This window comes from Mytilus edulis, chromosome 5 (genome assembly GCF_963676685.1).
Source record: "Mytilus edulis chromosome 5, xbMytEdul2.2, whole genome shotgun sequence".
Taxonomy (NCBI): Eukaryota; Metazoa; Mollusca; class Bivalvia; order Mytilida; family Mytilidae; genus Mytilus; species Mytilus edulis.
Window position 1 is genome coordinate 87,741,597 of NC_092348.1, and position 14,888 is coordinate 87,756,484.

Sequence of the window (14,888 nt, forward strand, 5' to 3'; positions counted from 1 at the left end):
AAAATAGTAAATTGTAAAAATCGACAGGTGGGCAACGTCTTAACTAACATTGTTGGTCCAATATTTATATAGAGCTAAATATAAAGGTAGAATTTTGCATCAAGCCATAGGAGGTATTGAGGTTTCATGGTATGGTCACATAACTGTCCAGTGTTATATTTTCAGCTGGTTGTAGAAAGTATTGAGAATATATACGTATGGTTACCTGACTTTCAAGTGTTATGTCTTTCTCCAGTTATAGGAGATATTTATACTCATCCCAATGCAGTTGCGGAGGATATAATGTTTTGACCTGTCCTTCTGTCTGTCTCAGTATTCATCTTTCAGTCCTGTTCTTGTCATCACAACTTTTCTGAAACCACTCAACATAATTTCATGAAAGTTTGTAGATGTGCATATCGACATGAAATTATTATTCATTTTTTTCTAGCAGTTATGCCCTTTGAACTTATTATACAATATACTACTGCAACAGTTTGTCATCACACCTCCTCTGAAGCACAACAACAGAATTTTATGAAACTTCATATAGTTAATGAGGACATAATATGTAAATGTGTGAAAGAAATTTTTTTATCAGTGGACTTTTGTAGAGTTAAGAGTGTTTGGACTTAGGAATCTGGTGAGATTTTGTTTTTCCAGTGACAATATGGGGCGTGGGGTATGTAAGCGTGCTCACAAAGATTTCAAAAGCCTACATCTCAAATTCCTGTCTGTCAAAATACTATTTCTTCTGAATTTTACAGAAGCATATTGAACAGATATATCATGTTCAGGAGGGGTATTTACGAAAAATACCCTTCAAGAACATGCTATATCTGTTTAATTACACCAATTGTTAACGTTCAAAAACGCATTGATGATTGTGACGTTGCAAGCGTCCAGTCGGAAAGAGTATTTTTTGGCAAATACCACGACAGAGAGGGTAAAAAAGGCATAGTCCTTTTTGCATATACCCCAGCGTCGTTAAAAAATAACGATATTCATTTGATAACAGTAAATTGGTGAAAAATACACTGGCTATCAACCAATAAAAACACAGGATTCTTACATAAGGTGTAATTAAGCAATATAACCTACATAAATCCTCTTCTTTCAAAATGACTGTAAGGAATATAAGCACTGCAGTTCTGGGTTCATACTGCCACATTACTTGGGTTGAAGTAGTTCTCAGTTCATACTGCCACATTACTTGGGTTGAAGTAGTTCTCAGTTCATACTGCCACATTACTTGGGTTTAAGCAGTTCTCAGTTCATACTGCCACATTACTTGGGTTTAAGCAGTTCTCAGTTCATACTGCCACATTACTTGGGTTGAAGTAGTTCTCAGTTCATACTGCCACATTACTTGGGTTGAAGTAGTTCTCAGTTCATACTGCCACATTACTTGGGTTGAAGTAGTTCTCAGTTCATACTGCCACATTACTTGGGTTGAAGTAGTTCTCAGTTCATACTGCCACATTACTTGGGTTGAAGTAGTTCTCAGTTCATACTGCCACATTACTTGGGTTGAAGCAGTTCTCAGTTCATACTGCCACATTACTTGGGTTTAAGCAGTTCTCAGTTCATACTGCCACATTACTTGGGTTGAAGTAGTTCTCAGTTCATACTGCCACATTACTTGGGTTGAAGTAGTTCTCAGTTCATACTGCCACATTACTTGAGTTGAAGTAGTTCTCAGTTCATACTGCCACATTACTTGGGTTGAGGTAGTTCTCAGTTCATACTGCCACATTACTTGGGTTGAGGCAGTTCTCAGTTCATACTGCCACATTACTTGGGTTGAAGTAGTTCTCAGTTCATACTGCCACATTACTTGGGTTGAGGCAGTTCTCAGTTCATACTGCCACATTACTTGGGTTGAAGTAGTTCTCAGTTCACACTGCCACATTACTTGGGTTGAAGTAGTTCTCAGTTCATACTGCCACATTACTTGGGTTGAAGCAGTTCTCAGTTCATACTGCCACATTACTTGGGTTTAAGCAGTTCTCAGTTCATACTGCCACATTACTTGGGTTGAGGCAGTTCTCAGTTCATACTGCCACATTACTTGGGTTGAGGCAGTTCTCAGTTCACACTGCCACATTACTTGGGTTGAAGTAGTTCTCAGTTCACACTGCCACATTACTTGGGTTGAAGTAGTTCTCAGTTCATACTGCCACATTACTTGGGTTGAAGAAGTTCTCAGTTCATACTGCCACATTACTTGGGTTGAGGCAGTTCTCAGTTCATACTGCCACATTACTTGGGTTGAAGTAGTTCTCAGTTCACACTGCCACATTACTTGGGTTGAAGTAGTTCTCAGTTCACACTGCCACATTACTTGGGTTGAAGTAGTTCTCAGTTCATACTGCCACATTACTTGGGTTGAAGTAGTTCTCAGTTCATACTGCCACATTACTTGGGTTGAAGTAGTTCTCAGTTCATACTGCCACATTACTTGGGTTTAAGCAGTTCTCAGTTCATACTGCCACATTACTTGGGTTTAAGCAGTTCTCAGTTCATACTGCCACATTACTTGGGTTGAGGCAGTTCTCAGTTCATACTGCCACATTACTTGGGTTGAAGTAGTTCTCAGTTCACACTGCCACATTACTTGGGTTGAAGTAGTTCTCAGTTCATACTGCCACATTGCTTGGGTTGAGGCAGTTCTCAGTTCATACTGCCACATTACTTGGGTTGAAGTAGTTCTCAGTTCACACTGCCACATTACTTGGGTTGAAGTAGTTCTCAGTTCATACTGCCACATTACTTGGGTTTAAGCAGTTCTCAGTTCATACTGCCACATTACTTGGGTTTAAGCAGTTCTCAGTTCATACTGCCACATTACTTGGGTTGAAGTAGTTCTCAGTTCACACTGCCACATTACTTGGGTTTAAGCAGTTCTCAGTTCATACTGCCACATTACTTGGGTTGAAGTAGTTCTCAGTTCATACTGCCACATTACTTGGGTTGAAGTAGTTCTCAGTTCATACTGCCACATTACTTGGGTTGAAGTAGTTCTCAGTTCATACTGCCACATTACTTGGGTTTAAGTAGTTCTCAGTTCATACTGCCACATTACTTGGGTTGAAGCAGTTCTCAGATCATACTGCCACATTACTTGGGTTGAAGTATGTACAATTTGTTCTTTGCCACGGATAACATTTATCACTGCTGTGGTTTGTATCAATATACGGTATGACATCATACATGTAATCAGATCTTATTTTGTGGTCCAAAGTTTCTACCCGGTTTCAATTAATAGATGGTATCCACATGCAAAGTTTGTTCATGATCTTCTAGACAATTTGTTAACAGTGATTTGATCAAGTGACACATTATAATTATCCTACATTAGTTACTTGTCAAAATCTTATTGTAATTTAACATGAAATGATACATGATCTACACACTTTATTATTCCAAATTAATCAAGAAATTTGAATTTTATGACTTCAGGTGGGAAAAAGCTATTTAATGGGGTTGAAATTTCACACTCTTTGTATACTGAGGTGGATTGATGATTTATTGGAAAACATGAATTAATTGTGACAAGAAGCCATAAAATCAAATTTGGTTGTGGAAACAATTTAAGTTTTATAATTGATGAGCAGAGTAAATTAATTTTTAATGAGTTATCTCCCTTTTTGGGGGTAAATATGGCAGACCTTTTGAACTTTTAAAAGTTATCTCCCTTATTTTTGTATTCTGTGGTAGCCCTTTTGAACTTTTAACTCAAATTACAAGTCAAAACCTGGCAGCAAAATTCTTTTCTGTCAACACATGATATGGTATTAAAATAATAAACAAAAAATATGACAATTAAAATCCTTGGCATGATGGGAAATGAAATAAGGACATATTCCATTGGGTACAGACTGTATACTGGCACATGTATTCAATGTCAGTCAGTGTAATCTGATTTATGATTTAATTAACCCTGCATCATTGATTTAAAATTATATAAACTGTGCAGGATTTTGAGAGATTTAATCTGCATGTCTGCAACAGGTGCAATAACATTATATGATTGATATTCGGTATTAAATACAAATTTACAATCAGATTTCATTCATAAATAGAGCATTTAGGGTGTAAAACAAGTTTGCCATGATCTTATAATGAATTGAGGGTCAATGTGTCAGGGCCTTGTAAAGATTTATTTTAAGTTAAGTATAAAGCTGTTCAATGTTGACCTTCTGTTTATTTTCAGATCAGTTTGGACTCCTACCAGTATCTAATGTTGACCTTCTGTTTATTTTCAGATCAGTTTGGACTCCTACTAGTATCCACTAGACAGAAACAGACCAACAGCCTAGTCTCTACAATAGACCTTGCATGGTCCAAATGTTTATCCCTGTTTGAAGGCTGTGAATAGGCTAGGTACTACAGTTAGATACTACAGTAAAAAAAATTCTGTTAGACTAGGCTAACTACCATAGAGATAGATTAAAGAGAGGGGTATTGTTTTATTGCTAATTTGAATACTGTAAATTCAATAATTTTGGAACGCATTTATAATTGTGATTGTAGAATAAAGGACGAAATGTGAATTTAATTATTTGGAATTGAGGAAACTTTACAAGGAAATAATGCAGTCAAAATTTGAAATGCAAGTTGTATTTTTTCCCAAGCCCATTGCAATTTTCTCAATAATAAAAACATTGATTCAAAATCAGAGTTCGCGAAAACTTCGTTTGACCCGTCGGTCATGGGACCGACAAAGCAAGATTATTTGTCAGTCCTACAAAATTTTAGCCAGTCCTAAAAAATCTGTCAATTTGATCCTTAAATAAAAATAATAACATATTTTATCCAAAAGTAACTTAATTATTATTAGTTTTATTTTTCACAGCCACGGACAAATTAATAATGAAGTACGAGTTCTGATCTTCTGATTGTTCTTAATTAAAGTCATTTCTCTTTCTATTTCATCAACTGAATCATTTTCTCAGTATTTGTTATCTCCATCTAAGATTTCAATCGCCGATTGTTTGCCAAGAACAAATTTAGCAGGCCACGTGTAGATCGGCACTTTGGTTTCCATAGGTTTCAGTTTGTTTATAACAGGAAACCAGTACCGGAAATTAGCAGCAGGTACATCCGAAGACCGATGTAAACACATATTGGAATTAGTTGCGGTACGACTAATTACCGATAAAAAAGGAACTACAACGGCCGTTTTTACATCGGTCATCAGGACCCGCACTAGCTTTCAAAATACTGGTCCGAGCTTCATTTTGACCGATAGGACCGACAGGACCGACCATTTTCGCGAACTCTGCAAAATTTACAGTACAATGTATAAGCGTGTCAAGTATAGTAGTCCAGTCCACTCAATCTAGCATAAAGTTGACCCTAACCTGAAAGTAATTGCAACAGAAGATTTTTAAGTTTTAATCTTTAGCATTATACCCCAAATATACACAGATAAAAGTCCCATGAAATCTTACTTGAGAAAGACTAAAAAAATCACCATTTAAAATTTCTATGGAGATTTGCATTGAAAAGGGAGATAACTCGTTCAAAACAGGCAGAAATATCAATAAAAATTGATACAAAACTATAACTTTACCGCTTCTATTCATCAGAATGTATTGATGCTTGATTTTTAAGCGTTCTTTAGAGTATTACAAACATCTCTAAAGGTGTTTTCATATCTTTTATCAAGCTGTAATCTATATTTCGTATTTCATTAGTTGACCATTTATTGAATTTTTCAACATGTCAAGGTAAAGAATCGCAAATTTAATAAAAATAATTAAGGATGTATTCTTCTTTTTAGTGGTTTAAAGTTTCTTTTGACAAGTAATATGCTGAAAAAAAATAATATACAGATATAAACAATACCAAATTTTCACATTATTTTTTCAAAATGGTCACAAAGCTTCAAATTTGCAATTTCTTTAATGAAAAATGCACAAAAAAAATAAAACTACCCATAACACTTAGGTTTTGTACATTTCATGAGCAGAAGATTATATAATTTAGGCAAATACAAACTTATAACCCCATCAAAGTATCATACTTCACATAAATTTCAAGAAAATCAACCGAAAAAGACCAAAAAAAAAGACTAATTTTTGCAGAGTTATCTCCCTTTCCAATGTTAATTTCCATATATAGGAAATTAAAAATGCTGATTTTGAGTTTTCCTCAAGTTAGATTTTTATGGGACATTTTTCTGTGTATATTAAGGGCAAAATGCTATAGATTAGAACTAAAACTATTTCTGTTGCAATTAATTTGAGGTTAAGTCTTATTTTGACTGGACTATAGTGACAAGTAAAACAAACATGCAAAACCAACTTAAAAAAAAACAATAACCCTTCAGAGCTCTTCAGATAGTACCTGACTCATTTTATAGTAAAAATCATTAGCTTAAACACCCCAAAATTATTTACATTTTGAGATAAGCTATTTATAATAATGAGGTATAGTGTGAGAAGTGGCTTTAATTAAAAGCTGTGAGGTGTTTGAGCTTAAAAAGTCCAACTGTACATGTGTGCAGCCTCAGGATAACATTGAAGATTAATAATCATGTAAGAAAGTAAATCTACAGGTTGGTTAAGTCATGCACATTTACAGACATTTTGTCCCATCAAGTATAACTAACATGTCAAGTTGGCAGAGTTTAGTTTTATTCATGATAGTATATGTCAGTCTGATGGTTGTTAGTTATACCTTCCTAGGTCCTGTCTGTCTGTCTGATCTGTTATCCAGCATCTATGTCATTTAGATGGTTGTTAATTATACCTTTCTAGGTCCTGTCTGTCTGTCTGATCTGTTATCCAGCATCTATGTCATTTAGATGGTTGTTAATTATACCTTCCTAGGTCTTGTCTGTCTGATCTGTTATCTAGCATCTTGACGTCATACAGAGGTAGCTGTCATAATGTTACATGATTTAATACATGTAGAATTTATTCAAACTGGCATCTAGTTTTTTTGTTGTTGATTACAGGTGAATTTTGTGGTCCACACCTAACAGTTGCTTACTCAGGTGTTCTGAATCTTAGAATGAAGGTTTCTCCATTATAGAAGTTAATTATACATGTCAGGTAAAATCTACAAAAAATATAGACTAAATTATTCTTGGCAAATAACAATAATTCAATTCTCCGTCTATATATCTAGATATAAGAAGATGTGGTACGAGTGCAAATGAGACAAGTCTCCATCCAAGACGTCACAATTAATTTTGTAAAAGAAAAGCCATTATAGGTCAAAGAACAGTCTTCAAGTATGTTAAGATGCAAAAGTGTAAAAGCATTTTGAGTGTGAAATAGAGAGGAAAAGCAAAAGCAAATGGTAAAGATTAAGAGTTTTAATTAGATCAAGTGATCTATTTTAAAAGATGGGGTTGGCCCATTGAACCAAATGTTGGAACAATTTTCCTCCTGTTCTTACCATGCTTTACCATAATGTTCGTGTTAGATATTTGTATCTATACAAGCATGATGTGTCATAACAAGTTTATAGAATTATTCCAATTAACAGAACTTGCGACTAATGAAGTGTGAACGACTCTGATTAGAATCAGCTCTACTGACTATCATTCACAGAAGGTGGTTTGAGCTTCTTCCAACACTTAGGTCAGCATATTTGTAAATTAGCTCATCTTGACCTAAAAAGTCAATTAGCATCAAAATCTGATTAGTTTTGGGCCTTTTGGCTAAACACTGAACAAAATTAATACATGTTTTATACCTTTGAACAGTTGGAACGGTTTTTCAATGTCATCATTTCAATCTGTACATGTGTTTACATTGGAACTGAGATGCTGGCCAGCTTTGATGGGGAAATTTCGCATATTCATTATATTTCTGTACCTCAGTGTTGGTCCATTAGAACAATTATAATCTCTAATTGAATTGAATATTTGTGGTCTAAGTCAAACATAGATTGATTATGTTTATACAGTTTAGAGAGTGTGATATAAGGTTGTGGTTTCAGACAGGTTTAGTGCATGTTTTGGTCTGTAATTATACACTTTGACATGCAACAAATATAACCGTTTGTAATGTAATCTGTCAAAGTTTTAACTTAATAATATCAAATTTAGTTTCTTGTGATTTTCAAATTAAATTGGTCTTTTTTATATACAGGTTATCCAGTATAGAAAGAAAAAAATTAAGGCGTATTACCTTCTTGTGTTGTACATCATTTTCATATTAGGGAATTTTGATTCCTTCCTGAATTTATATATATTTGACAGGTTACCTTCTCTGTGGTAGGACATCATGGTACTCGGTCAAGCAAGAGCAGCGTAAATAAGTAAATTTCAGATTTTAATTAATACAAAATAAAGAGAAAGTTAACTGTTTAATTGCTTTCTAAACATGACTTAATTCATCAGAACTCAGTAAACTATCCCTCCAGAAATTGCACCGATTATATATTTGATTTTACTTTTTTAAGTTGCTGGTAGTTGACCAAATACCAGGATGTGCTGCCATAGAGTAGGTAACCTGTCAAAAAAATCTAGAACCTGGAGTCAAAATTCAGTCATATGAAAATCTATATCATATGGACTCTGGTGGATAGTTGTCTTTTTGTCATCATACCACATATCCTTATATGGAACTGAACTTGAGATTATCTGAAAACCATAGAAACAAATGCTTTAAACTCAAGTTTCTCTAATAGTCATACTGCTTTATATATAATTTATTGTGCAGATGTGTCTTTGTAGTAAAAGTTCTAGTTTCATTTAAAATAATAAAAGTGTCTTTATTCTCTCTATAATTTTGAGGTGATGTGTGACTTGTCAGATTTATGTTGTGCTGTTGAGGTACAGTCATATACGCTGACTATGTGGTATGGGCTTTGCTCATTGTTGAAGGCCGTACAGTGACCTATAGTTGTTATTGTCTGTTTCATTTTGGTCTTTTGTGGATAGTTGTCTCATGGGCAATCATACCACATTTTCTTTTTTATGTTATTGATGTTTGGAAATCTTAATTTATTGAACTCTATCTTGTTCTTCTACCACTCCTTCCTCATGCACTCTTCCATTTCTATGAAGAAGAATCAGTGCCATTCCTTTCCACTCTGTACTTCTAGTAAAGGAGAGAATACAAACACATTTTTGAGTTGGGTACATATATCCAGGCAGATAACACATGTATTTGTCAAAAAGATTAATAACAAGGATGACATTTTTTTACACAAAACAGGATTGAGTGAGAGAGATCAATAATTATAAAGTACATTAATCATAGTGAGACAGTGGTCATGTTTTTCTGTTGTAGACAAGGGGTTAAGTCAGGCCGCCATCATCACACCCTGTCAATACCAGACCTTAGTAGTTGTTATAGACAGGTGATGTAATTCGGTACAAAACATATGTTTGTACTTGTGGGAATTAACCACTCTGTCAAATCCATGTCCTCAAATTATTATGTTGTGAAATTGAAGAAAAGCTAGATTTTTTCATTTGATAAACAAAAATAAATAAAAGTGCAAGCTTATTTATTATTTAGAGAAAAAAAACACCACATGCTGACAACCCCTAAAATGTGTTATTGATAAATGGTCTGCAATTTAATCTTCATAGATATAAAAAGATGTGGTATGAGTGCCAATGAGACAACTATCCATCCAAGTCACAATTTGTAAAAGAAAAACCATTATATGTCAAAGTGCAGTCTTCAGCACAGAGCCTTCATATTCTTTAAAGATCTATGTCTATATGAATTCTAGTTGGGGATAAAAGAATGTAAAAAAAAAACTGTTTGAGAATAATTTAAAATATTAAGGCCCTTTGTATAAAGTAATTTTGTTACCAAACTGATCAGTGAATTCTAAGATTATTCTTTCATTGTGATTTAGAGATTGCTATAATCTTTTCATTGATAACAGAGTCTTAACCAGGTTTTTAAAATCCTGCAAAAATATTAAAAAAAAAAACAACAATGTACAAATGAGATCTTTTTACAAGAATTTAAAATGAATTAAAATTATATTACTTGTTGAAATTGGCACCTGCTGAGAGCCACAGAGATCCACAGTTAGATGTTGTGTTGCCTAAACATGTGTACCAAGTTTGGCATTAATCCTTGTAATACATTGACAGTAATCTAGTCTGAGACCTGCCACAGGTCATGTTAGAAACCATACACAATTTGCCTCTGCTCTCTCAATCATTGTTTATTGTCATATGCCTGTGTATTGTCTCTATAGCTTATCTTGTTTATCAATATTTATATAAATTAGCATTAGATTTTAAGATATCAAAATTAATTGCATTTGGGGAATTTTGAAGTGGCCAGATGACTTTTCTTACTTTTTATTTACAATTGAGCCCTGTTTCCATAAGAAAAATGCCCTTATTCTTGTATAGACTATAGAATTGAAACATGCACTAAAATATACACATTTTAAATGAAATTTAAAACAACGAAACTTGAATCTAATTAAAGTGAAAGGCATAGATTTTGTCTGAAAAATAAGAAAAAGGGTGCCAAAAAATTAAAAGAATTTGCATTATAAATAATAAAAGAATGCTAGCCATGATGAGAATATTTACTCAAGATAATTAGTTTCATTTTTTCTTTTTAGAAAATTTGACAGAAAAGATATGTGTTTGTAGACAGCAGGTGTAATTGTGTACAAAGTATTTGATGGTAAGCACTAAGTTTGTCTTATGCAATACACTGTCGTTAATTGTTTTTATTACCTGTTTTATAGATATAAAACCTTTTGAAAATCTCACCTGTTATTTAGAAAGCAAATTTCAAACATGGATTTGTGAATTTTCTATGATTTCAAGTTTTCTCTGATCCAGTTAACTTTATTGCTCAATTCAAATTTGTATGTAACTAAACTAACTAAACCTATGGGGGTCCCAGGTGTTTCTGAAGATGAAAGGGGATACCTATAGAGATGAAAGGCTCTACCTGACCAAGGTGTGAAGTCAATTAAGGATAATGAGATGATACCTACTGATCACTTCACACCTCAGTGTTTAATTTACTTATTGACACATGACTGTCACATGACTGGGAGGAGTCGCTAAGGAACATCTGTATCACCCCAGTAATACATGTTGTTCCAGACCATATGAGTATTTTGACCGTACGCGTACGGTCCGGACCCTATACGTATATGCGTACGGTCGGACCGTATGAGTATACGCATACGGTCCAATACGAGCTGACCATACATGTTATTTAATCATATGGGTTAAATTGAAACAAGCATTTATCACAATCTTTATTTTTAGTTTTACAAATTGTTATTGATAATTTATTACAATTAGATAGATAAAATGAACAAACGAACAATTGAAATTAAGTATTTGTTTAATTTTATATCTGAATCCCATTTTGGTACTCTCGCCCAAGGTGACACAATTCAAGTAACGTAATATTTTTTTACATTTTCATGTATGCAGTTCATGCATGTTCCTTTGCATTTGCATTTTTTGGTAAAGTTGCTAAATATTCTAAAACAATTGACCTCCCACATTATGTTTACTTACGATATCTTCAATTTCAGTGATCATAATTCAATTAATGTATTACTGATCGACATGCTTAATACAAGAGACTAACAGATTTAATTAGCGTGAATTTAAAAAAAGTTAAAATATAAAGTTTTTGTTTCAATTACAATTGAACTTTTTTAGATTAATTTGATATTTAAATTATGTTGATCTGCTATATGCATTTGTAACCAATAAACTTGACCAACTTTTAAATATTAGTCAGACCGTATGAGTATTTTGAAAAAGTATGCATACGGTCCAGACCGTACGCGTACGGTCCAAATACTCATACGGTCTGGAACACATGTATTTACTGGTAAGTTACATGGAAAATATTTCAAACTTTATAAAAAAAAAAAGATGTCGTATGATTGCCAATGAGATAAATCTCCAATAGAGACCAAAGGACACAGAAATTAACAGCTATAGGTCACCATGCGGCCTACAACGATGAATAAAGCCCATGCTGCATAGTCAGCTATGATGGGTTTTTTTCATAGGCCGAAATGGCACAATTTTTAAAGATAATCCTTAATTTATTTGATACTTGGGAATTTTGAAGAGGCCTAGACAAACAATTGATTAAAAGATGAAAAAATCTACTTTGAATAAAAAAAGATTGATTTCAGTAACTATCATATGCAATTTTCAATACACAATCGCCATAAGACAAAATATCAGAGCAAAGTTTACATTTTAACTTTTCAGTTAAATTGTTTTGAGGTATTTCTGGATATGTAAAATAAAACTTGCGTTCTTTTTAATTAAAATTTCTGAACAACTTACACTTTCTTCTAAACAGAAATTTAATATTTTCTCTTTAAAAAGGCCCATACATTAAAAACTCTTTTCCTTGTGTGTAAAATTAAAATGGTATAGATTTCTGTAATTTCATACACTGTTTATACGTCAGATGTTTTTTTTGCCAATATACATGTATATTATATTTCAAGACAATTAATAAAGATATTTGTTGGAGAAAGGCAAGGTTTTTATGTAATGACATTCTCCTTTTAATATGAATTTTGGCATTAATCTTAATGTATGATTAGAAAAGGCTGTAATTTTTCAAGAAAAAACCTAAAAGTGTAACATAATGTGATGTTGTAAATTAATTAATGAAGCCATGTCAATTACAGATCAAAAGAATGAAAGAAGGACAGTAAGCCTGTTCATTGGTCTTTTATCTTTCTATCATGTGTGATAGGGCTTCAGAGAGTGTTAAAATTTAATCCTCTTTTATGCTTGTCTTTTGTTTGGGTAGTGATCATTTTTTTTATTTTGATATGTCACCTTTGTGAGGATAAGGGTATTATTATCGTGAGAGGGATTAGGAAATGTGTTGTATTCTCAAAGATAACTATTGTCCACTTGTTTACAATAAGAAGTTCTCCTAATCCAAGTAAGACCCTGATTAAATATTTAAGTTTTCTTTTTTATCTATGTTTGGTAATAATTTTTACAGTTGTAGCTGTCAGATTATTGTTGTATAAATACGTGTACTCATAAATCAGTTTAAAAAATACATGTAGTGTTGTCTTAGAAATGATTTATATATTTTTGAAGCTTGTCAATGTTTACATGTATAATATTTTTAATAATCTGCCATCATTGTCCATTTAACATATTTTTTTTTATTTGTAATAAACCAGTATAAACCATGATAATGGTATTGGTCATCCAAAAGAATGCGTAAGAAATTGATTTTTTAAATAATAACCATAATTGTAATAATTACCCACTTAATAAATTATTTTTTTGATAAATTATATTTTGAACAAATTATTGTCATAGGCGTCTGAGTGGGATGGGAATATTTATATATTAGTGGATATTTGATTTTTAAAGTTTGGGAAAGTCTATAGTAAATTTGTTCTTGTGGTTCACCAACAAGACCATACTAAAAAAATAGTTTCTCTCCAATTAAAATAAATTTAGTTTGAATCAACAATGTTTGGTAAATTAGATTATCATTACAAATTTGTTTTGCACTTTGGTTTGGTTGTTGTCTCTTTGACACATTCCCCATTTCCATTCTCCATTTTTTATTGAACAAAATCAAACTTTTTAAAGCTTCTTCACAAACACTATAAAATAAAAAGAGAAATTAATATGTTAAATTTACGATAGAAATTATCAATAAACAACCATTAAAGAGAACTGCAATACTACAATAGATATATTTAATGGAGGTATTTCTACCGAACCTAATGAAAATTGTTTTGTACTCTATTGCCACAAGTTCGTAATGTACAAATACATTTCAAAGTATCCCTTTTTTTGTACTGATATCATCCCATTACAATTTAGAAATGATTTTCTGGTACCATTTAATGAATTCTTTCCTAATTTCCATAAATGTGTATTGAAGTAGCAGCTGTTTCAAAGATTTGGATCTTACATTGATTTTGTTTCATTTCTCCTTCTAAATATTATTGTACCATGTAATAATATTGTTATGAGTTCAAATCAAAAATCACTGCAGGAAAAGTTGTCAATTTTTAGAGGTTTTCTCCACAAAATAAATGAATAAAAAGTATTTTTACAATTGGACAGAGGCTTAATCTTGCCATTATAGTTCTTTAATCATAAAACTGGTATGAACTATAGATTTTTTATCCTAAGCCTTTTAGTAGTAGCCAATTTGTCAAATATTGATTTTACCCTCTGAAGGCCCCAGCAGGAACGAGATTGCTGCTATTTTTTATATCATGTCAATCAACCCTTTAAACACACCTCCTGCACAATATTGTCACGCCTTGTTTATTCTTGTATACTGGGAATTTTAGAATTGATTGTTAAGTGGGAGGAGTTACATTGTCAACATTGAGAGTTAAGATAACACTGAGAGAATGTGTTAGCATCAAGGCACATGTGTGACTATTGCCATTATAGATAGAAGAAATATTTAAGAAAAAAAAGTGGAAAAATAAGATTGGATTTTTTAAATTTTACATTCTTAAATATTTGGTGTAGAAAGTAACTTGTAATAATATATTTTTTGCTTTTAGGCAAACAGGATTTTGTGAATGGACTTTTACGAATATTGATATTTGAGGATTAATTGTACAATAGTGTTTATAATCTGCAGTATATTCTGTTTTCTATATTGAATATTGGAATACCATGCACTGAGAAATAGAAGAAATATTGGATTATTTAAATAGATCTTTATAGAGATAACAGGATATTTTATGGTTGTCGCACTGGACATTTTATATTTGTCAGGTAAGATGATCTTTTATCAATATTTTTGCCATAAACCAATTAATACAAATTGTATTTTCTCATTAAGTAATGCAATTAAACACGAAGACAAAAGTTATTGATTGTAAATGTTGATGGATTTTTATCTTTTTTTATTGGTGGATTCGAGCAGGATTAACATGCACCTGGACATTGTGTACTTTTTCTG

General features: G+C 32.5%; 1 protein-coding gene across 8 annotated transcripts in view; it reads left to right on the top strand.

Moving 5' to 3' along the window:
* The window catches only part of LOC139524717 (roundabout homolog 1-like), a 192,883-nt gene that overhangs the window by 106,819 nt on the left and 71,176 nt on the right, over positions 1-14,888 (top strand). For 7 of the 8 annotated variants that reach the window (XM_071319738.1, XM_071319740.1, XM_071319742.1 and 4 more), the window contains exon 1: positions 14,282-14,701. The gene's annotated coding sequence lies outside the window, so the exon portion shown is untranslated. Of the gene's footprint in view, positions 1-4,247; positions 4,366-10,545; positions 10,611-14,281; positions 14,702-14,888 lie in introns of those variants that run through there. The other variant, XM_071319737.1, reaches the window with a different exon arrangement.